At 40.1% G+C, this 24,655-nt stretch overlaps 1 long non-coding RNA gene across 1 annotated transcript; it reads right to left on the bottom strand.

Moving 5' to 3' along the window:
• Nucleotides 1–628: 628 nt before the first annotated feature.
• LOC138751805 (uncharacterized) lies at nucleotides 629–19,303 on the bottom strand. Its single transcript, XR_011350199.1, has 4 exons — nucleotides 19,163–19,303; nucleotides 11,957–12,086; nucleotides 3,435–3,539; nucleotides 629–771 (listed from the first exon to the last, which is right to left on the bottom strand). It is a non-coding gene; the product is annotated as an uncharacterized lncRNA (long non-coding RNA).
• Between the last annotated feature and the right edge of the window lie 5,352 nt (nucleotides 19,304–24,655).

Raw genomic sequence — 24,655 nt, 5'->3', positions numbered from 1 at the left:
TGTTGACCATGCCACAGTAGAGGGTTATATAAAAAGGGGCGACAAGTCAACATACAGGAGGGAAACTGAAAACTTGGCTGAATGGTGCACCTACAATAACCTCACACTCAATGTCACCAAAAGCATGGAGGTTAACTTCAGGAAGGGAAAACCAAAGGTGTACGATCCAGTAATCATTGGGAGAATCAGAAGTGGAGAGGAAATTGGGAGTTACTATCTTGGAGGATCTTTCCAGGATCCAACACACTAATGACATCGTGACTAAAGCACGTCGGCATCTCTACTTCCTCAGGAGTTTGCGGACCTTCAGTATGACATCGGAAATGCTGGCAAATTTCTACAGAGGTGTGGTGGAAAGTGTGCTGATCAGCTGCATCACAGTCTGGTATGTGGACACCAATATTCCTGAGTGGAAAGCCTTGCAAAACCCTCCTATCGTCGAGAACATCTATGGGGAACACTGCCGTCGGAGAGGAGCTGCAATCATCAAGGATCCACATCACCCGGCACACTCTGTTCTTGCTGCGACCATCAGGAAATAGGTGCCACAAGACTCACACCAGCAGGTTCAGGAACAGCTGCTGCCCCTCTACCATCAGAACCCCCAACGACAAACTCAGGGACTCAGTTAAGGAATCTTATGTGCTTTATTGATGTCCTTTTCTCTCGGTATTGCACAGTCAGGTTGTTCACTTTTATTTGGTTTCAGGCACATGTATTTTCTGGAGTGTAGATTTTTTTGCACTCGTAATAACTGTAATTCTGCCTCAACTGCAGGAAAAAAGAATCTCAGGGTTATATGTGATGTCATGTTACGTACTCTGACAATTAATCTGAACTTTTAACTTTTTTTGAACTTTGCGACCGAGAGGAGCAAATGGTTGGGCATAAATTACTGTGGATGGTGCACACAACTCAGTAGTGGTGTGCCAATAGATAAAGGTGGAGAGAAAGATGCCAGATCAGCTCTGAGTGTTGTTTGAATTGTATTTATCCAGGGAGTGAAGAGTTTTCAATGGCACTGATTAGACAGAATGAAGTATCAAGGCTCTATGGAATCTCAAGAGTGGTCACTGGGTGATAAGCAGCCACTGCCTTATTCCTGTTGGTAAAACTTTGATAATAAGAAATTTGGTCATGGTGGTTGAATGTCATGAGCGGAGGATGACAAGCTTTTCCTGGAAATCATTATTGACCGGTATCATGTGTCACAATCACCTTTTATACATGTCACACCTGGTGGGTCACAGTTTGGGTCTTGTTGCATGATGACATGGTCTGATGAATTGCCCAAGAATAAAATTGTGCTTTGTGCAGTCATCAAGCAACATCCTCAATCTTGACAGAGGGCAGGTCATTACTGAAGCAGCTGAATATGGTTGAGCCAATCATTGCCCTGATTTATACTCTGTGGTTGAGGAAATCGATTCAAGATTCAATTTATTGTCATGTAATAAAAATAGTGTCATATTGCATGAAATTGCTTTTGCCCGCTGTAAGGCAGACAGATGCGCATCAGCAGAAATTGCCTGAAGTGCCTCTTAAAGTCCGAGAAAGAGAAGCAAAAGAGAGTTCCCCAGAATCACCAAGCATCCGTGGAATTTTCCAAGTGCTCCTGCACCCTCCTCAGACAAACAGAGTCCAGTCCAAACCACTGGCAACCCAAGCTCCCAATCCGAACGTCCGATACGAATAGGAACCCTTCAGCGTCCTCGGCACCCTCTCGCATCCCAGTTCTGACACCTGGTACCCCTTCAGCCAGTTTGGAGCCAGTCACCAGCAGTCTGCAGCCTGGTGCAAGTCCATGACTAAGCAACCAGAAACTTCAATTTCTCTCTTGATGGCCACTGTCAAAAATGATGATCAGGTACCTGGATTCTATCCTCTGACCTGATATCAGAGGTAGTCAATCTAATTTCACCCTTAGATGACACTGAATGGCAAACAAAGAAATGAGGACAAATACAAGGGAGGATATTTCCTCTCTTCTCAAAGCTCTAAATCAGGGGTGTCAAACTCAGATTCATAGAGAGCCAAAATTAAAAACTTGGACTAAGCCGTGGGCCAAACTAAATATTTATTGAAATTTTTCAACAACATCTGCATGTTTTCTCTTCTTTCAACATATGTAATGTTAAACTTTTTCTTATTAAAATAAATGTTTAATAATAGTTTTGGTTAAACACTTTCCAGAAGAAGCATTAACAAATGAGAAATAAAATATTAAATAAATAATATTTCTCTATAGCCTTTAAGCTCCTTTTCAATGTTTTTTTTTTCACAAGCCAACAAGTCAAAAAAATAACAACTTGCTTCAACGACAAACAGGTTTGTCTTTTAAAATGATGAACATATAGTCTCCCTCCCACCTGTCTTGAAAGGTTCTGTTTTCTGTCTTTCGTTTGGCCATTTGTCGTAAGGGGTTTATTACATGTGAGTTGGGCGACAGGTCGCAGGTGCTAATGACAGTAAAGAGAGGAGGTGGGGGCGATTAGCGGGCTGACGGGCCGGCGCCAATGCATTTGCAAAGCATTCTGGGATTTGTAGTATTAGCTGTGCATGCGCTATACTGGCGTGGCGGTCAGCGGGCCAGCTCTAATTCATATTTGATATGATCTTGCGGGCCAAATATAATTATATCACGGGCCAAATATGGCACGCGGGCCTGAGTTTGACATGTGTGCTCTAAATGATTACACAACTGATATTTTTCTCCCCTTTTCCTCATTTCTTTCCAATCACTCAACACTAAGGGTGATAAATATTTTGGGAAGTAGAAGGTGACAAGCCTCTGGTTGTTTTCCCTTCCTTGACGAGGTGCAATGACAGGAGACTTATAATTACCTTTGCCTTGAGGGCAAGTACTTGATCAATACTCACTGTCTAAAATGATACATTAAAGCTGGTCCATCTTGTCAAGAATCAGAAGGTTGAAAACCTTTCCCATCCACCCCCAATACCTGGGCAGATGACAGACTTAGATCGTGGCGAAGAGCAAAATAAGACAAGCAGAAAAAAAATTTAAATAAATACTCTTCAGTCAAAAAGATATTGTGTTCTGTCTTTGAGAATGGAAGCAGTAACTTTCCAAAGAGAATTGGTTACTTGAAAAGTTAAAGAATGAAGGGGTGGGGGTATCATGTTGGAATCATTAGTTAGTTTCACGAATGAAGGGACACTGGCATTTTAGTCTTAACTCCCAGGTAATGCGGGAGTGGGATTAGATTTTCATTTGGGAATAAAACAAAACTGAATATAATCTGCTTGATTGAGAATGCGGGGTACTGTGGATGAAATAGTATGATCTGAATGTAGTGTCTTCTGTATTTTTTTTATTTTTTGACTTTTAATATGTATTCTTATATACTCTTTTTTTAATGTGGAATTTCAATACAAATATTGAAAAAGAATAACCCTATGATGCACTAAATTACCTTCCAATTCTTGTAGGTCAGACGCGCAAATCAGAAGGTTCCAATTTAATGTTCCGATCAGGCAGGCTGATGATAGCCAGAGTTTTCCAAACAGCAATGAGATGCCTTTGATAAGACACGGAATGAAACAGGTGTCATTCTTAATCTCCATTTAGCAAAGCCTAATGAAGAACAGAGAAATAGATCGATGCACTGAACAAAACATCCTACTTGGCAAATTTGTTTTGGAACAGAGAAAACAGCAGGTTGAACAGTGCTCATTTTGAAGGCATGATCTAGGGGAAAAAAAAAATCCCCCAAGTTTAGACGATGTTTACTTCTTCAGTACTGGCGTTATGGGCTCTCAACAATGTGCAAATAAGGACCCAGATCAAAATAATCAAAAATGAACCCAACCACTGATGGAGAAAGTTCATTTACTATACCTGATCAGGATGCAAAAAAGCAATTAATTTTGGACAACTCCTTCACAAGATTTGCCCAGGGACATCGAGAAAACCCAAACTTCCTCTCCTCTCAATTAGCAATCCTTGGAGAGGATAATAAGGAGGAAAAAAGGAGATATCACAAAAATGGCTTGGAAATTTCAATCAAACGAATGAGATGCAAGGTTTGCGCCCAGACAGTTTTCCACAAGTCCCTTCTAAGGATTTGTAGATGTGTAACATTGCCATCTACAAATCAAATGCTCAGCATTACATCATCGCAAACACAAAGGAAAAAAAAGTAAAACCTCACAATGTTTAAGTGAACTCAGAACTTTAGTCACAAACACTGACGTTAATGCATGTTTCTTAACATTTTGGATTTGCCAACGGATCGCAGGCATTTCAACAGTCTTGGGACTGAGAAACACTGGGCCCTTTCACAGTGTCTGTCAACTGCACAATGCTGTGTTCTCCTACAAGAGTTGTTGCCACTCTGGCATTTGAGAGCAAGATAAATGGGATATATTGCAATCTGCCAGTCCATGTTAATTATTCCTGTTTGAAAAGATTCTTTTTGTTCCTCCACATCATTGACAATGATATTGGCAGGGTTTCAGGAAGACTGATAAGACTCCATTCATTTTCATGGCGTGTGGCATACTGAGGATAACTCAGGGTGAAGCACAACCAATTATTCCAGGGTGCAGTCACTTGTTTAAGAAGCAAACGTGGCAATCAATGTGGCCTGTATAAAAACATCAAAATTGCACTGTTCATATAGCCTAAAGCATTTAAAATGGAAAAGAAAGAGATCATTTAGCTGAGCAATTCAAAATGCAATAACTTGCAGTCCTCTCTGAAAATCAACTAAATGACAGCAAGTTGTATCATACAATCATTTAAAAAGGTATTAAGATTAAACATAAAATCAGATCATTTTGCCCTCAAACTATAAGCAGTGCAGCAAAAACACAATCACGTCCCAAGTAGAAGAAAATCAAATGATCCAAAGACTGCTTCAAAAATTAAATTGCTACCTACGGGAGTTTGCAAGTGGAATGACCTTAATCTTCTTTTCATTCATCTGCAAAGTATGAGAATTGGTAGAAATGCCATCAGTATCCCCAAACTGAAGAACCAGTTCCGAGTTAACAGAGAGATGGCTCTGTCGGTCAGGTTAGGAGGGCAGGTGTCCTCCCTTGAAAAACACGAATGAACGAGAAGGGTCTTTTTTATAAGAAGTTTGTAATTTGATGGTTACTGTCGCTGAGACAAGCTTCTGATCCAGATTTATTTAATTACTTGAGTTTGTTTTCCCCGATGGCTGTGGTGGGATACGATGTGGAGCGATACGCTTCTGAATCAAAACTTTGCAAAGAAATAGGTTCTTGGCTGCAAATCTAGTCAAATGATCCTCCCAGCCAAGATTACCGGCTGATGTAGTGGGATCAATACACAATTGTAATTAGAAACCCTACTATCGCAATTCAATCTCTTTTCTGCTGCAAGAGGTGAGATCTGCTTTTTGTGACAAGAGGCACATCATTGCTGAAGGACTGTTCAAGGTAACCTGGGAGATTTTCACTGTGCCTATCAACATGGACATGGGAAAATGGTCAATATATACAGTGTCCGATGCCACAGGTGTGCCACACTCTTCTTAACCTTTCTGCATCCTACTTCCATTATTGCATGATGGTTGTAAATTTATATTGTACGTGGAACCATGTTATACAGACATATAAATATCCTACATTAAATACAATTACAAAATGATGATGATGGAGGGTTTATCTCATCAGTACAATGGACAAATGGAATGAAATTCTTGCTTGCTGCAATAAGATCCAAGATTCTAGGTTCCTTTATTGTCATGTAATAATAAAAAAAATGTAATATTAGACGACATTATTTTTGCCTGCCTCAAGGTTAATAGTATTAGTTGTCGCCCCTTTAAATACAATAAGGGAAAGAGAGGCAAAAAAAGAGATCCTTCAGAGACACTGATGCCAGTAGCTTTGCCTCCACCCCTCCCACAGCATCTTCAGCTGCACAGACCGCTGTTGGATGCATTGGCAACCCAAAGTCCAGAACCAAACCTCCAGTAAAATCAGGAAAGTCTTCAAGCACCTTGGGGAGCCCTACTTACTCTCAGCCCCATCTTGAATCCCCATTCTGATATCAGAATCCCACGAGCCAGTCTGTGTGGGTCCTTCGGCTGCAGGTTGCCAGTAGCCCACAGCCTGCATGGGGCCCTTCAGTCTCTGAGCACCCCGCCCCCCCGCTGGTCCACTGCCATGGTCGCCGTCCTCCTATGCTTCTCTTTTTCTTTTTCAATTGGGGTGGGGGGGAGGGGAAGTGGTCTCCCCATCTCTGGTGCCCAGCGCTAGTTCGCTGTTCCCTCAGAGGCTGCAACCCCTCGTGGCCGATGCCCAGCACAGGCGCCACCATCTTCGGCGCAAACCCCTCAATTGAAGGATTTTAATTAAAAACACCGTTGGCTCTTTTAACAGGCCATTTAAAGCCTGGACAGAGCATCAACATGAGGCACAAATAAATAAAACCCATCAACAAACAAATAAGTTAAAAAAATGCACCACATGCAAGAAAATTGATAAATATAAAAGGAAAGATAAATATCTATACAGTTACAATAGTGCAAAAACGTGCTGTTTCAATCATGAATTTACATGTTAAACAAACAGTAGGTTATGGAATTGGTAAAAAATTGACAAGTTATTATGATAAATTTACAAGAACCAAATATCTTTGAAAGGGGAAAATGTGGCTTCAAACTACAGCACAAAAAGCTATTAACTTTTTGATCAGTAACCTTCAAAAACAATTGTCAAGAATGAAAAACAAAGATCACAGATGCTAGAAAAATGAACTGAAATGGCAGGGAATGCATAGGAACTGAAATTGTTGGATACACAGACATATATTATGTTCTGGGTGCCCCTGTAAGGTCACAGTATCAGTTTCTATCTTTAAAGTTCTCTTGAGGAGGTGGTTGAGAGTCACCTTCATGAACTATGGCACATCCATATGTTGAGGGCACATCCAGTGTTGGAGGACCAACTTTGATGAAGGAACCACAATGTATCTACACTTCAGGCAGGAAGGGAGCGGAGCAGAATGCAACCTTTTTAGTGACAGGGGCAACAACTCTGGGGAATTGCTCCTGGAGCGGTATTGGTGAGGTGTATTTTGAAAATGGCACACACTGCGACCACAAGTGGTGGAGGGTGTCAAGGTCTGGAGTAACAACTGGGGCATTAATCAAGCTGGCTGCATTTTCCTGGAGGATGTCGAGCTTTTTGAGCCACATTTGTCCAGGAAAGTATTCCACCATGCTCCTGACATTCACAGATGCTAAGGGCAAGAATTCCCACACAGCTGGGAAGATGCCTTGAAGAATTGAATGTCAAAAGTGTGCTTGAAGTTGAGGCACTCTTCAGAATGGAAGAAAAGAAATCGAAGAGGACCATTGGCCCAAAAACTGATAGATGACCAAGTTAGGGAGTTAACACTTTTAACAAAAGAACTAAATCTATAATAATGACCAAGAAAGCGGGAAATCATTGTCAACATTTTTTAAATTCAATTTTAAATTTATGGCTAACAGGAAATGCCTTAATAAGCATGTTGTTCTTTTTCTTCATTACATTTGCTTCAAAATCCTTTGACCCCTGACCCCACTGCATTGTGGGAGCCTCTGAAAAGATCGACTTCCATTTGGGCAGAAAAACAGAAGACCCTAGAATTACTCAAAAGGTCAGGTTGAAATTGTGGAGAGAGGAACAGTAAATGTTTTCATGTTGATAGTAGCTTTTTTTTTATGGCAAACCATTCTCATGAAAGGTCATCAATGTGAAACATTTTAAATTTCGCCATGCAACAAGGTAACAGGCCCTTTTGGCCCACGCCATCTAATTACATCCAATTTACCTTTAATTTCCTGCCGCCCCCCCATATGTTTTTGAACAGTGCGAGGAAACTGGAGCACTTGGAAGAAAGCCCTGTAGACCTACCAATACCTCACAGATAGCATGGGATTCGGACTCCAGTCCCGGTCTTGGGCGCTGTAACAGCATTATTCTGAACACTACACTAACCGAGCTGCTGGTAACTTGTTTATTTCTCCACAGCCACTACTTGACTTGCTTACTATTTCCAGCATCTTATTTTCAGTTCCAATTAACAGGATCTGCTGTAATTATTTTTCCCGCCAGCATGCTTCTTTCTGGCATCCGGTGAATCCCTTAACTTTGTAATCTGCTCACATTTACAGAGCAATGGTATACCTACAAATTTAACGGCATGATGGGAGCAAAGTTTCAGAGAGCAGAGCAGGGAAATGATCAGCACAGAGCAAGATTTAATTTGAGCCAAAGACCATGATGTGGTGGACTGAAAGTTTTTCAACAGGACAATCTTACCTAAGGAAAGTCGATGCAATGTGAATGATGTTTAAATGAATGGCCTCAACTGTTTCTGGTTCCACATGTTAAACATAACAATAGTTTGCTTTATTGATACAATTCACATTCAGAGATTACGATTTAGTAAATTTGCAATGCAAATCAATTTATTTCATGCAAACTTTAACATCCCTTGAATGTATAATTCCACAGTCACTCACAAGTCTTTAATTGACTCAGTGATGGAATAGAACATAACGAGACAAACTTTCCTGACTGTGGTCATCAGTTCTGAATCAGGCAGTAAATGCATAGGCATTCGATGGACCTGGATTGTGACCCCCACTGCCAGTACGAGAACTCAAGAACACTCTGTCTCATTTGGAGCTTTCCTTCCAACTCTAAGTCATGGCAGGTAAGCGTGGCCTCCCTTTTGCATTGTCCCAGGTGAATGCAGGCAGGTAGAGAGCTCGGGCAGTGATTCCAGGCCAAAGGCCAGATCCAGAAATGCATTCGATTGAATGTTAACAAACTTCAGAACAGCAAGATGAATAAGGTCAAGAAAATAAAAGTATTTTAAACCATTAAGTAGTTGGTTGGCAATTCAAAATCAGAAAATGATGCACTTTTCACAAAAAAATGGCAAACAGATATTTTAAGTGAATGATTTTTATAAAATCTTTTGAGATTCAAGATCCATTTATTGTCATGTAATAAAAAGAGTGCAAAATTGCACGGAATTTGCTTATGGCAGACAGATTTGCCATCAGTAGAAATTGCCTGAAGCACCCCTTATTGTCAAAGAAAGAGAAAGGAGTTTTATGTGGTGTTGGAAAGGAAGCTTTGGCCTGAGAGGCATCACTTGCTGGTATAGCCGTTTCTCTTATAACCAAATCTTTCTCAATTAACTTGGCAAAAGGTTCAAGCCAGTCTAAGGAAAGAGGGCAAACTTGCCTCAGTACAGATATGATCAGGAATATTTTAGTTGGGTTGAGAAGCAACGGAATAGTCTACCATGGAAAGCAGCATCAACTTCAGTCACAAGGGACTGCAGATGCTAGAATCCAGAGTTAACTTCTGGGAGAAACACGAGTCAAGCAGCATCGGAGGAGGCAAAATGATGGTCAACATTTCATCAGGTCTCCATCCGAAACAGCAGCTCTCCTTTTGCCTCCACAGATGTGGTTCTCCAGCAGTTTGTTTATTGCTCCATCAATCAAACCACAATTGTTTCAGAATGTATTCCAACACAAGTTCATGTCAAATGGACAAACTTAAAATAACCAATTACCAGCCTGCACAATGCAGGTTACACTCCCTGCTCATCACTGACCTCTCACCTAATGACTTCAATGCAACTTCAGAGCCTTAAAATCCTTCAATGCAACTTCAGTGCCTTAAAATCCTGAATCCGGCAGACACAGATTTCACCCTCTCCATTTGTTTCATTTTAAGACAGCTGCGGTAATTGAGCCCAGAAGCAAGAAAGAGTCAGTGGCCTGGTGCAGCCAAGATTTGACAATATCCAATATGCAACACAATAATTGCTGGATATAGAGAAAGCATGTTGTGTGCTAATTGGTTCTAAAGGTGATACATTTACTTCAGGTTGTGCATGATAATTCTTATTGGGACTGGTGTAACACTAAGCTCTTTAATTGACGTTACTGAAGTAAAGAGAGTGCTTTAAGGCAGAAATGCTAGTACGGCTGCTATGCAAAACAGTCAGATCATGTAAATATGATGCTCTTCTTCTCCAATCAAGTGTTGACATCACGAAATGCATCCAAGATTTTATTGGGCCCGCTTTATTTTTGGTGACAAGGTCCAATGTTTCTTCATTTCTATGTGCAAAATCTTGTTACACATTCACAGGATAAACACACTCAGCCTGTAACGACGTATTTGCTGTTCATACTTAGGAAGCTACATGTGTGTTTTATCAATGTTCACTCCAATGCTGCCAGAATCTACATTAAATGACCCACGTATCACATTCCGGACTCCTTCTTTGCCTCAAGTGCTCTCTCATTATTCAGAATATATCTACCACTTTCAGTAGCAAACTATAGCCTTTACACTACATGCTAAGGAGCTTTGCAGAATTGTAAGACAGGGACCAAAGCAGATTAAATAGATTTTAAAAATGAAAATCAGAATATTGAAATCTTCAAATAGCACAGCATGCAGCTTGCATGAATCATATATCCTTCTGACTGTCCCACAGAGTCAAATATATTTGAAAATCAAATCTGCAAATTAAAAAAAAATTCACCTCTTTACCCGCTATACTTCCTCCAGTCATTGTGATGGTTACAGTCCTCTTATGCTTGAAATAACATAGCAGAGATATGCTGTTTGCTAAATATAATTATTATCCAGCTTTATAATTAAAGTGCTGAGAATGCTTCCTTTGTCTTTGACATTGCCAGAGCAACTTCCATTAAAACCATGACTCCAAATGCTGTCAAATAAACCATTAAAAAGGTGGAAAATAATGACCTTGGTTGGTTTTTGAAACAAAATGTTTTATTTATCTTCTGGTCTTTAAAAGAGGTGAATTATGGAAGAATTACAATGTGTCTGACCAAGGTAGTGGAACCACAAAAAAATAGTTTTTCCAGTTAGAAAATTGTTAAACACAGGGAACCAGAGAAGCAGGCCTCTTCGGCCCTTCTAGTCTGTGCCAAACCATTTTTGTTCCTAAACCCACTGACCTGCAGCCAGTCCGTAGCCCTCCCATCCATGTTCTTGTCCAAATTCTTCTTAAATGTTAAAACTGAGCCCGCATTCATCACTTCAGCTGGCAGCTCATTCCACACTCCACCCAGTGTGAAGAACTTCCCCCACGTGTTCCCCCTAAACTTTTCCCCTTTCACTCTTAACCCATGTCCTCTGGTTTGTATCTCACTTACCCTCAGTGGAAAAAGCCTACCTACATTTACTGTCTATCCCCTCTATCAATTTCCCTGTATTCTTCTATGCTCCATGGAATAAAGTCCTAACCTGTTTAACCTTTCCCTGTAACTCAGTTCCTGAAGTCTGGGCAACATTCTAATAAATCTTCTCTGCACTTTTTCCAATCTTATTGATACCTTTCCTGTAGTTAGGTGATCAAAACTGCACGGAATACTCCAAATATGGCCTTGCCAATGTCTTTTAGAACTTTACCATACGATCCCAACTCCCATAGTCAATACTTGGATTTATGAAGGTCAATGTGTCAAAAGGTCTCTTTACAACCCTATCTAATTGTGATGCCAATTTTAGGGAATTATGTATCTGTATTCCAAGATCCCTCTGTTCTACCACTCTCCTCGGTGCCCTACCATTTACCGTGTCCTTTTTTTGGTCTGTCCTTCTAAAATGCAACATTTCATGTTTGTCTGCATTAAATTCCATCTGCTAATTTTCAGTCAATTTTTCCAGCTGGTTCAGATCCCTCTGCATGTTTTGAAAACCCTTCTTCGCTGTCCACAGCATCTCCAATCTTAGTGTCATCTGCAAACTTGCTGATCCAATTTACCACATGGGAAGTTAAAATCGATAAATTTTTAATATTCATATTTATTAGATTAAAATTAGGTTAGCGGTTCATGCAACGCTTTTACAGGGCCAGTAACCGGGGCTCGAATCCGGCGCTGTCTGTAAGGAGTTTGTACGTTCTCACCGTATCTGCGTGGATTTCCTCTTGGTGCTCAGGTTTCCTCCCACCGTTCAAAACATACAGGGATCGTAGTTGGTTGTAATTGGGCGGCACAGGCTTATGAGCTGAAAGGGCCTGTTACTGTATTGTCTGTCTAAATTAAACAAAATAAAATATCCAAGAAAGTTGCTCATTTTTCAGTGCAGCTTAACCATCAAACAAGATTAAACAATGTCACAAGAAATGTAGATTGCCCGCAGGCAGCTGAGAGAACCCAGTGCACAATTACCCAGCAGATACAGTGAAGCAGCTACCTGGGGAAAGTCTGATCTGGATTCCTTCCTGCTGGTTGGAGCTTGAAACAGCAGGTTTCCTTCTTCAAATAATGTACACAACTGAAGTGAAGGAGGCGGAGGTCCTTAAAGAGATATCAAATCATAAGGGGCACAGATGCAGTGCCCTTTATGAGTCTGTTTTACAATGTAGGAGAATCTATGGGGCATAGATATACAGTGCAAGGGGAAAGATTTAGAGGAGCCCTGAAGGGCATATTTTGCACACAGACATTGTTGGGCATTTGGAACAAGCTGCCAGTAGAAGTGGTAGAGGTGGGTACAATTGTAATTTGCAAAGATATTCAAACAGGTACATGATTAGAGGGATATGTGCCAAACACAGGATAATGGGCTGAGCTTGGATATGGTCTCTCTTCCATACTCTGAAACTGACTCTGTGACCAAGTCTTTTGCATATGTTAGCATTATAATGGGGTACTCTTCCAGCCCAATGCTAATGTTCATCTTGTGGAAATTCTGGTTTCCAACACTGGCATGTTTACAGTGGCATCTTCTACCCAGCCACTCCCCATGCATGCTGCAGCCCAATGGGTGAATAGAATGAAAGGACCGGATAAGATCTACCTCAGGATACCTTGGGAGGCATGGTTCACGTAATAGTTAGGGCTAAGCTACTACAGCACCAGTGAACCAGATTTGAATCTGGCGCTGTCTGTAAGTTCACCCCACGTCTGTGTGGGTTTCCTCTAGGAATGCTGGTATTCCTTCCACCCTGCAAAAAGTACTGGGGTTGTAGGTTAATTGGGAAGCGAAAGTTTCAACAGTGGGAATTAAGTTCTACCACGTTGTAAAAAAAAAGATTGCTGGGGCCTTGGCAGAGATTTTTAAACCCTTTTTCACCACGGGTTGTTTAAGACTGAACAATAGCCAATGTTGCTTTGTTGAAGTAATGCAATCAGGATAATATAGGAAATTAGGGGCTGATGAATCTTGCATCAATGGTTGGGAAAGTATTGGGAGAGGTCTCTCAGAGTCGGGATTTACACACATTTGGAAAGCTATGGACTTATTCAGGATAGTTAAATTGGCTGGTACACGAGGGTCCTGAAAAAAGGTCGATTGGAGAATGCTGCTTACCTGTGATTTATGGTATGAAAAATAAAAAATTAAAAAAAAAAGAATGCTGCTTACCCATTAAGTAACATTTGCTTCTTAGTGTTGACTTTGGTAAATCATGTCCCACAAATTTGATAAAGGTTTCTTTTGAGCAGTTAACAAAGATGATGACCGAGATGGACGTTATCCACATGGACTTCCATAAAGCATTTGACAAGGTCCCTCTTGGTAGGCTGATCCAAAAAATTAAAACTTTTGTATCCACGATGAGTTGATAGGTTGGATTCAAAATTAGCATGATCTTAGATGTTGGGATGTAATGATGATGGGGTGCATCTCCAATTGGAGGTTTGTGACCAGTTGTGTTCATCACGGATCAGTGCCAATTGGGATATATGTAAATAAATGATTTGGATGAAAATGTAGGTGGTCTGATGAATAAGTTTGCAGGCAAGACAAAAGATTGGTAAGAGTTGTGGATTGTGAGAATAGTTTTCTAAGGATTCAGCAGGATGTGGGCCAATTGCAAACGTGGGCGGAGAAATGGCAGATGGAATTTTTATCCAAATGAATGTGAGGTGTTGCACTTTGGGAGGTCAAATACAAGTAGCATAGAGTAGATGGCTCTAATATACAGAGGGATTGAGGAGTGCAAGCCCATTGCTTTCTAAAAGCATGTGGATTAAGTGGTGAAGAACTGTGCATCTGCCTTCATTGGTCAGGGCACTGAGAATAAAAGTTGAGTATAAAAAGCTGAGTATAAAACTGATTCATATGTTTTGGGAGTGTCTCAATTTAGGAAGATTTTTGGAAAATATTTTCCAAACTTTATCAACCATTTTTAAGATCAAAATAGAACCATGCCCTTGAATGGCTTTATTTGATTTTGTAAACCGGATATACGTCTCTCTTCAACCCAGGAGAAAGTTTTAGATTTATTATGTTGATAGCCAGACGAACAATTTTAATGAATGGAAAGATGACTCTTCACCTATTCATACGCAGTGGCTACATGATGGAATGTCCTATTTAAGCTTGGAGAAAATTAGATAGAAAATTTCAATTTATAAAGATGTAGGGGCCATTCATAGAATACAATCATGATTGGAAATTTTAAGAAATTTGGATGTTCTTGAGATTCTCTGTCTAGTTTCTTTGCAACTTTTTACAAAGGTAACCTTGGTTCGAGGGAGGGGATAGGTTAAAGTTAGTTTTAGTGTATGGTTGTCATAGATCATATCATTATATTAGACAGACCTTACCCTTTGTTTAGATGAAGGGATGGTCTAATGTAGTTTTACTTAATTTCTCTCCAAAATTATTTTTAAAGAAATATTGTTAAATAAATAATTATGGATAGGTTTTCAATTCAATTTATATTTAATTTGTGATATGTATATGATATGACCTGTTATCTGTTTTATTAGAAGAATTTAAATGTCAGATTTATATGTTAAATTCAATAAAAATATTTGTAAAAGAAAAAAAGTTGGAAGTTGCATTGAAATTGGACAAAATTTTGGTTTGGTCACATCGAGTGTAGTAGGTTCAATTCTGATCACTTCATTACAGGAAGGATTTAAAAGCTCTGAAGGGGACAGAAAAGGTTCACCAAGATGTTGGCTGGATTACAGAGTAAGACAGAGGTTGGACCCACTGTGCTTGGATTGGATGTTTTGTGGAGTGTCAGAGGCTGAGGCTAATCGATGTGTTTTACATTAGGAGCGGAATATAGTGTAGATCAGCCATTTGTGATAGGGACCATGTGGCTCCGCTGGGGGCTGCAGCACCATAAAATCATTTTTATTTCTTTTACGTCATCGGTAAGGGAAAAGTATGGAATGAACCAGCTAAACCTGAGCTTTATGGAAGGGGGCCCATAAACTTTGAGCAGAGTCCTAAGGGGGCCATTGCCAGAATAATGGTTGAGAATGGCTGTAAATAGTCAGAGGTCTTTTTTCCCATGGCAGTAATGTCAAATATGAGAGGGTTTTGATTTAAGGTGAGAAGGGGGAAAAAAATTAAAGGAGATTTGTGATGTTTTTTTTTAATCACAGAGAGTGATAGGTAGCTGGAATACATTGCCAAGAGAGGTGGAGGAAACAGATATGATACCCAAGTTTATGAAGCATTTAAACAGAAACATGAACAGGTTTGGAGTACAGGGACATGAGCCTTGTGTAGTCAGGTGGGATTCTCTTAGATTGGCACCATGATTGGTGCAGGCAGCTTGGGCCAAAGAGTCTTCTCCTGTGCTGTACAACACATGCTTTGGACGTCTGATACAGGCAGAGAAACCAGGTTACCCTAAGTTGATTCAATATGGAGTGTAGAAGGCTGCAACATGCCCAGTCAGAAGATGAGGTTCTCTCCTTCAATGCAGGGATCCACAAACCAATAGGGTTTGCTTGGAGCAACAACTTTGCAGAACACCTGTGTTCAGATTGCAGAGTTGACTTTAATCCTCCATCTCACTCTAACTTATCCCTCTGTGTACATTTATCTCTGGAATCGAAGAACATGTCTCACTTGACCAACTGGGAAAGTCTTCCTGCTCTGCCTTCCTCTTTTTTGTCCACATTCTCACTCGTTGCCCAGATAACCTTATTTCCAGCGTATCCCCATTGTCCCACTGGCATTACCTGAGCAGAGACATTTCCCCTCCCCCCCGCCCCCCTCCCTGCAGATTCTTTTCTCTCTTTCCCAGTACTGATGAGAGGGTCTTCATGATGAAATGTTAACTCTTGTTTCCCTTTTCACAGCTGCCTCGCCGAGCACTGTTGGCATTTTCTACTTTTATATCAAAATGAATGGTTCACATTGGCTCCTGGGAAGGAGGTCAGTAGTGCTGTTTATGATCTATTTGATTTAATTGATTTTAGTTTTAATGTGCTAATTTGCTTTATATTCTTGTTATTAAAACATCTATTTTTAAACTTTGTGCTTTTGTTTTGCACTTGCTGAGTGACAAACACATTCAGAAATATTTAGTAGTTCCAAACACGCAGACAGATTTGATAGGCATGAACCTTGGGGAAAGACCTTACCAGCTGCTAAGGCTCTTCGGTTGCTGCAGCCAGCTACCTGTTGAGATAATCCCAGGCTTCAGAGAAAGGCTGGGAGCCAGGTTCCTAGTGGGAGACTCTTACAAACACCACTGTGTGGGGAAAAGAAGGTAGCTCTTTGAACAATAAAAGAGCTTCTCCAAGTGCTGGGAGAATATTTTGGAGCTGATATCTCAAGTCACATTACTGGGGAAAAAAAATGCATGATTTTATTTTTATTTACAGCATGGTAGAAGCCAATTCTGTCTATTTGAATTCATCCCTCCCCATTGCACCCGAAGTTACCTACGCTTTGAAGGGTGGGAGGAAACTAGAGCACCCAGGAAAGACCCATGCAGACACAGGAAGAACATACAAAGTCCTTAAAGGCAGTGCCAGGTTCGAACTTGGGTCACTGGTGCTGTAATAGAGTTGTGCTGACCACTCCGCTAAACATGCCGCCCCAGTAATCACAGTCATTGTGTTCACCTCAGGATGAAATCAACATTTTAGGTTCCTTAAAAACAGCTTTCCATATTTGCCAAACTTAATTGTTTTTAACAACAGATGCAAATTTATCCGATCCATTTTCTGGCTTTTATTCTGTTGAATTTGGAACATTTTGTGTTTTGTTCCCTCAGTAAACAGGAAGGATGTGTTAATGCGTATGTAATTTGCATCACCAATATATGCTAAAAATAAATGAAATTTAGCTGGGCATTAATTAAGATACACTGTAAATGGATTTGGAATTTATTGAAAGCATAAGGGATGTTTCACAGTAGACCACAAATATATTTGCCATACGTCAAAAATTAAATCAGCCGAGTCCATTGCCCTTTTCCAAAATAAAATCAATTCAAATACAGCCAATTTCTCTTTTATATTAAATTGAACTTGGACTTTATTAGAAGCAGCATCTGCATGAAAAAAAAGAAATTGCCTGAATTCTTTTTGTTTGAAAAGTTAATTGCCAGTATTGTAGCTAGAGTCTTCCATCAGGATGGCTTATCCTATTCATTACACATTGGCACAATCCATGCAGAAATCCTGTGCTCAGATCACAAGAGTGAGTACATGCTTTGAGTAACAGAGGGAATTTTGTGGCTATATGAATGAGGCACAAGATATTTACAGGACAGTGTGTTCGTTATTTCTGAATGTGCCCACAATGTTAATTATCTCTCAAAGATAGTGTAAAACTAACAAATTCATAGAAAGCAGTAAAGGAGATTAAGTGTCATTTTTTTGTTATACCAAGAATCTTAACACAAAACTTGTTAGGTTGCATACCGTGGATGCTAAAAATCTGAAATAAAATCTGAAAATTATTGGCATATTTGTCAGGTAGCAACTGTGGGGAGAGAAACAATTGACTTCAGGTCCTTGATACTTTGGACGTGAGTCCAAAGGCAACTGAAGGCTATTATCAATAGTTTCTTCTGGAGAGATCCAAAGGTCAAAATAATGACGGAAAACATTGACATTCCGAGCAATTTATTGCCACTAACTAGCGAAGATGATGAGCTGGCAAATAGTCAACTTGGCCAGAGCTTCGAAATGAGCAGATATTGACCCCTTGCATCATAATGAGGCAGATCCCCAGGCACCACCTGTGAAGCCCATAATTAGTGTTGATATGAAGAACCATCACCAGAAAATCAGCAAAGATGACGGATCGCATCAACTACCAATGGACATCAAAGCTAACAGATTTAGCTCCTCAACAGCATTTACCCAAGATGTTGACACCAGCACTAAAGAGCCATAGTATTCTCAAAACGATGGTCCAACTTTACCTGCTGCCATTTTGAAAAGAAGCATTTGACGAAAGACTAACAAATATAGCAAGACACACATAAGCTTTGATCATCGGATAAAGTTTAAAATATTTCATCTTGGACAAAAAGAAGTCTGAAAGGAGGATAAACTATAATTTTATTTAAGACCAGGTTAAGTTAGGAGATAGAACTTAAGGTAGTTGAGTCACCTCTGGTGTCGTTACTGATGGACAATAAATAATGTCATTGCTAACTGCATTCCATAAAGAAATTTTAAAAAGGGAGAGGAGATTTCTTTGAAATGCCAGGCTTTAAGATGGATTAACAGAGTACACACTGAGAAATATTTTTCAGAGTAGCAAGACAAGAAGTGGGATAAACTATATCCAATTTAAGGATGAATCAATGGAAAGGTAGGTGAGATGGAGAACCAAAGGCAGAGAAAGCTCAAGGAACTTCTGCTTCTAGTTCTTCTGTTCTTCTATGTGGAGTTTTGATCAGTGAAAGGGTTAAGACATCCTACCCTTTGAAAGCACAACAGCAAACAGAATGGATTGAGTGAAGCCAGTTCCAGAAGTATCAATTGTCAAAGGGCGGTTTTTATTGCTAACTTCAAATGTGAAAGTAATAAGGACGAACCCCGTCTGTTAAGTGAATGTTTGAGGTTAATGGACTGATAAAATGAAGTGCATAAACCATACTGCATTAGCCGGCCTTGATAGAAGTGCATCAGTACCTCTGAGAATACATCCTGGAGAAATTCCAAAGTTTCTTCAAGGGTCTAGTCACCCTCAAGAGGACATTTACTGCAATGTTTTCTATATTTATGTGCTTTTAGACAGATGTTCTTAAAACCACACATCAACTGCCTACAGTGTACCCATTCACAAAATGTCTGGAGGAAACGTTGAAATTTCCACTATATTTGACCACAAATTCAAAAGAAAACCAATATGTCAGAAGAGGCAATGTTGAAGCAAGCACAAAACTTACTTTAAGCTATTTAATACCATTTAGTTTCTCTTTCAAATGATGTCCAAGGGAATTTCAAAGGAAGTATCAAATCACATTTTCCATGCATCATTAATCCAGCGGCTTATTCCCTTCCGATCTTGGATCTCGGTCCAAAATCACAAAACCAGGGTGCCACTAATTTTACCACAAAGGGTGCTGGAACAGAAATCATTGCAATGTTGTAGAGTGCAGATCCAGTTATTGGTTTACAGAACATGGAAATTGAATGCAAGCATTAAAAGTTCATCACAAAACAGCACATTCATTACTTTACAATCGGAACAACTCTCCCATAACACGGTCTTTCTCCGCTAACTGCTCAGTTCAGCATCTGAGAAGAACAGCTTGAGCGATGGGAGAGGACTGGATATCTCGGCCACTGAGACAAATGCAATCTGGGCTCAAAAACTAGGCAAGACCGAGTCATGTTCACATTGATAGTTTTTTCACATTCTCCATTTTTTTGGGCGGGGGCCTTCAACTTCTGGGTTTATATGCTTGGTTCAATTTTTGTTAGTGTTTGGCAAAATTTGACATATTTTGATCATTGCATTTTCATTCAGTGAAGAGATACATGCAACTACATGTAGAGATATTTAAAGTCATAACTCATTCATTTTTAACACCATCTACAAGTTTGTCACTGACCGTCATTGATCTAGATATCGAACCAACAAAACAGAATCAGTCATCTGTAACTGAGTTTTCTTGAAGAAAAATGAATGAATATGTAAATTCTGCTGGCATTTTACCACTATAATAGAAGAAAACAATTTTTTTTCTTAAGTAAACAATCGGGGGATGTTTTATTGGTTTACGCTGGGTTAAAGCTGGGGTGGCACGGCTAGCGTAGTGGCTAGTGCAATGCTATTACGGTGCCAATGACCCGGGTTCAAATCTGGTGTTGTCTGTAAGGAGTTTGTACATTCTGGCCACATCTGTGTGGATTTCCTCTGGATGCTCTGGTTACCTCCCATCCTTCAATTGGGCAGCATGGGGTTGTGGGATGGAAGGGCCTGTTACCATGCAGTATGTCTGCATGTATGTCTATCACCAAAAAATCCAAGCACTGATCATTAATGAGTCAACACCCAGATCACAAGGAATGACCAAACATAAAAAAAAATTGTGCAATCTGCAGAAAACAATCTGATTTGAATAAAAAAACTTTTGAAAAGGATGGCTTTGCCAATATGTGTCTTGATCTCAGCTAAACCTCTGAAATGGTGGTTAAATTTCCAAAATTATTTTACAGAAGATATTTTCGATAAAATCTCAAAATCAATTGCATAGGAGATGAAAACAGTTTCACTGGCAGCTGTCTGCTATGAAGTAATCTCTGTTGAATAATAAACCACTAACGAACTTCACAGATGTGACAAAAAACTATAAATGTAGAGATAAGTCACATATTTACAAAATACATATTTTTTTGTATTTATGGCATTTCTTTAAATTGGTCAGCAAGCAGGGGGGAAAATATTAACTTTCTTTCATTCATTGATTTCAATAATTTCGTAATAATTTTGGAAGGACAAACCAGAAGGCTGAGTACAGAGTTAATGGTCGATTACTTAAGAGTATGGATGAACAGAGGTTACCTTAAGTTCCAAATTCATACATCCCTCAAGGTCACCGCACAGATTGATAGGATAGATAAGATGGCCTATGGGATGCTGGGCTTCATTAATGGGGGATTCAATTCTGGAGTGGAGAGGTATGCTGAAACTCTACAAACCTCTGGTGAGACCACACTTAGGGTAATGTGTTCTGTTCTGGTCACCTCATTACATGTAGAAGCTATGGAGAGGGTGCAGAGGAGATTTACCAGGATGTTGCCTGGCTTGGGAAACCAGTTTTATGAGGCAAGGTTAGTAGAGATGGGACTTTTCTCTTTGGAGTGTAGAAGGATGAGAGGAGACTTAATAGAGGTCTACAAGATTATAAGAGGCATTGACAGGGTGGACAGCCAGCATCTTTTTCCCAGGGCAGGATTAACAAACACCAGAGGACATGTGAACAAAGTGAAGGAAGGGAAGTTTAGGGGAGACATCAGGGATAAGTTTTGTACACACGGAGTTGTGAGTCCTGGATTTTCTTGCCAGGGATAGTAGTGGCGGCTGAAACATTAGGGAAATTTAAGAGATTCCTTGACAGGCCACAAGGATGGAAGAAAAATAGAGGGTTACAGGGTGGGGAGGGTTTAGTAATTTTTCAAGGAACAAATGGGTCATCACAACATCGAGGACCAAAGGGCTTGTACTGTGCTGTCGTATGTTAACATCTCCTTCATAATCTCCATCAGTGCCGAGCACCACAGGTCTTGAAAGGAACATGCTTCAAGCCTGCTGCACTATTTCTACATCCAGATGTTCATGTGTTGCATTTATCAAGTTTATGAGTTAAAACAAAAACGAAAATGCTTTTTTCCCCTCCAGATTTCCCTGTAATTTATCACTGAAAAAAAAATCACTGGCATAACTCTCTCAAGGAATAAGTGGCAGCTGCACATTTGTGATTAGGGGGAAATGTCAGTGGATTAAACTGCACTCTGTTAACCTCTTGTGCCTTTGGATCCATGTGAACAGAAGTGTTCAGCAGTGTACACGAGGCTAGTTCACTGCTCATCTTATCAGGTTCCTGTCATTTACTATTAGAAATAACTTTGCAACACCACAAGGATCATGCAACAAAATTAACTATTCATATTGGAAGCATCACATTACGAAAACTATCTCCTAAACCTCAAAGAACAAGATCTCCTTGGAATTAGAATGTGTTCAATATTGTAAAGGTAAAATGCATTGAAACTTTAATGACTGGATGTGTTTCTTTCTTTTTCTTGTATCTTTTTCTGTTTTTTCTTTTTTTAAACGTTCTTTGGGGCTATTATTATTTGGATGGAAGTGGAGGGAGGGTTTGGGGGTATATAATACCATGTATTTCTGATTTGAGATATACGAGGCATTTTTTTCTGTATCTGGATAGCGATGTCTGTATGGAAATTTAAATAAAATATTCAAAAATAACTATTCATTGAGCCATACAGCATGGAACACGCTCTTCATCTTAACTCATCCATGCTCAAATTGGCATTCTGGGCTAGTCCCATTTGCTTGGATTTGGCCCACACCCTTCTGGACCCTTCCCATCGATACATGAGTCACTGTACTCAATTTGGCTCGACATCAAAAGTTGCGGGACCAGAGCTTTAAGAAAACTATCACCAATGTGAGGGATGCTTGAATTTGTGAAGCAACAAACTTTGGCGCAAAATATGGAAGGGACTATGTACACGGGGAGAAAATGGGCAGAACTGTTAGCGCAACACCTTTACAGCACCAGCGATCGAGACCTGGGTTCGAATCTTGCGATGACTCTATGGAGTTTGTCCGTTCTCCCTGTGGGGGCTCTGGTTTCCTCCCACTGTTCAAATGGTGCCAGGGGTGTAGGTTGCAGAGTGTCGGGCAGTGGTTCTTAACCTTTTTCTTTCTACGCACAAACCACTTGAAGTATTCCCTATGCCGTAGGTGCTCTTTGATTAGTAAGGGATTGCTTTAGGGGGTGGGGGGGGGGGGAAATCATACCTAATTGACTCATTATGTGCATGGCATCATAACTCCAAAGGAATTGGGCCAATGACAAATTTTCTCAAGCAAAATATTTCAGAAACAATTGGGTCTAAGAGCAGTGGTTCTCAACCTTCCCTTCCCACTCACAGAACACCTTAAGCAATCCCTTACAGAGCACTTATGGCACAGGGATTACTTAAAGTGGTCTATGAATGGAAAGAAAAAGATTGAGAACCAATGGTGTAGGGTGTAATTGGGTGGCATGGGCTCATGGGCCAAAAAGGCCTATTTACTGTGCTGCATGTCCGTTTAATTTTTAAACGTTAAAATTTAATTTAAAAAAAGAGAAAGTGAAGTAGAACCTTTACACAACTGGTGCAAAAAAAATGGGTGTAGTTGCACGTGCCTCCTGTGAATAGCCCAACAGCATCTAATTCAGCCACCAGAATTGCTTAAAGAACACCCAAGAATAATATTCAGAACTATGTGAAAGCAAATGTGTTCATATTACTGGAACACCTTTTCAAACTTTAGGTCACAGAGTCTCTGAAGTAACTGAACATTTGACAGATTTTTGCACATCTCTCACTTATATGCTACACTGGAGATCTTGAGATTCAAAGCTAAAAATCTCCTTCTCCATTTCCAGGTAGAGTGCAGACACCTCCAAGCACTCCTGACTTAAGGTCGCCTTTATGCAGAGGAAAGATAATGAATACCATTAAATGTTCAACATAATAGTGTTATTGCAAGCTCCCTCGCCTCAGTCCAATGGTTTAGGGTTCAAGCTTCACTTCGGAGACTCGACCACATATTCCAAGCTAGGCTGCAATCTTTTGATGAGGAATTAACTGAGGTCCCATCTGTTCTCTCGGGTGAATGCAAACATTTGTATGGCACTGTTTAAAAGAGATAAATCAAAAGCCCTCTCGAAAGGAAGCCCACGCTCCTCCATTGCCGTTCACGAGGCTTTACTGTATACAAAATGACATCTGCACAATATGACTCTGAATTCAATTTCCTACACAGTGGAATATTCTGGAATATCATAAGAAATGTAAATATATTTCTCAAGTCCTTCTCATAAGTATGCAAAATGTGCAGTTTGATCCTGAACGTTTTCAATATATTAACAATTCATGCATTGTTCATCGTACTCAATATGTGATCACAAATGTTGCAGTTTGATTTTTTAAATTTATACCTCCACCCCATTGAAGTTTGGGCAAGTGTTTCATTAGTCTCCCCTTTGAGCTGCTGTGCTTGTGTGCCAGCTTTCTGTAGTTTGTACGCAAGTCTTCCGAATGTTCCTTTCTCCATTTAACTGAACAACTTTTCATTTTCAACACATTATTCCATTTGCCAGTTTTGTCCATCTAATTCTTCTTTGGCTTGGCTTCGCGGACGAAGATTTATGGAGGGGGTAAATGTCCACGTCAGCTGCAGGCTCGTTGGTGGCTGACAAGTCCGATGCGGGACAGGCAGACACGGTTGCAGCGGTTGCAGGGGAAAATTGGTGGGTTGGGGTTGGGTGTTGGGTTTTTCCTCCTTTGCCTTTTGTCAGTGAGGTGAGCTCTGCGGTCTTCTTCAAAGGAGGTTGCTGCCCGCCAAACTGTGAGGCGCCAAGATGCACGGTTTGATAATATCACCTCAATGAACCCATTCTGACTTTGCCCATTTAGGTATGGCTTTTCAAATGTGCTGCCTTTACTTCATTAAAATTGGCGATTTGGTCAACAGCGAGCTGTCCATTCTTTGCCTCCCCTTTTTTTTGAATTGAAGTGGAAGGGGGTTTACATTTGCTGTTTTCAGAACCTCAAACACCTCTCCAGAATTTATGGATTTTTGAAATATTACTAACAATTTATCCCCCATTGTGGAAGCCACTTTTTAGGTCCTT

Source organism: Narcine bancroftii, chromosome 1, assembly GCF_036971445.1.
Source record: "Narcine bancroftii isolate sNarBan1 chromosome 1, sNarBan1.hap1, whole genome shotgun sequence".
NCBI lineage: Eukaryota > Metazoa > Chordata > Chondrichthyes > Torpediniformes > Narcinidae > Narcine > Narcine bancroftii.
Note: the sequence above shows the minus strand (reverse complement) of the source record. Positions and strands in the feature narration are given on the sequence as shown.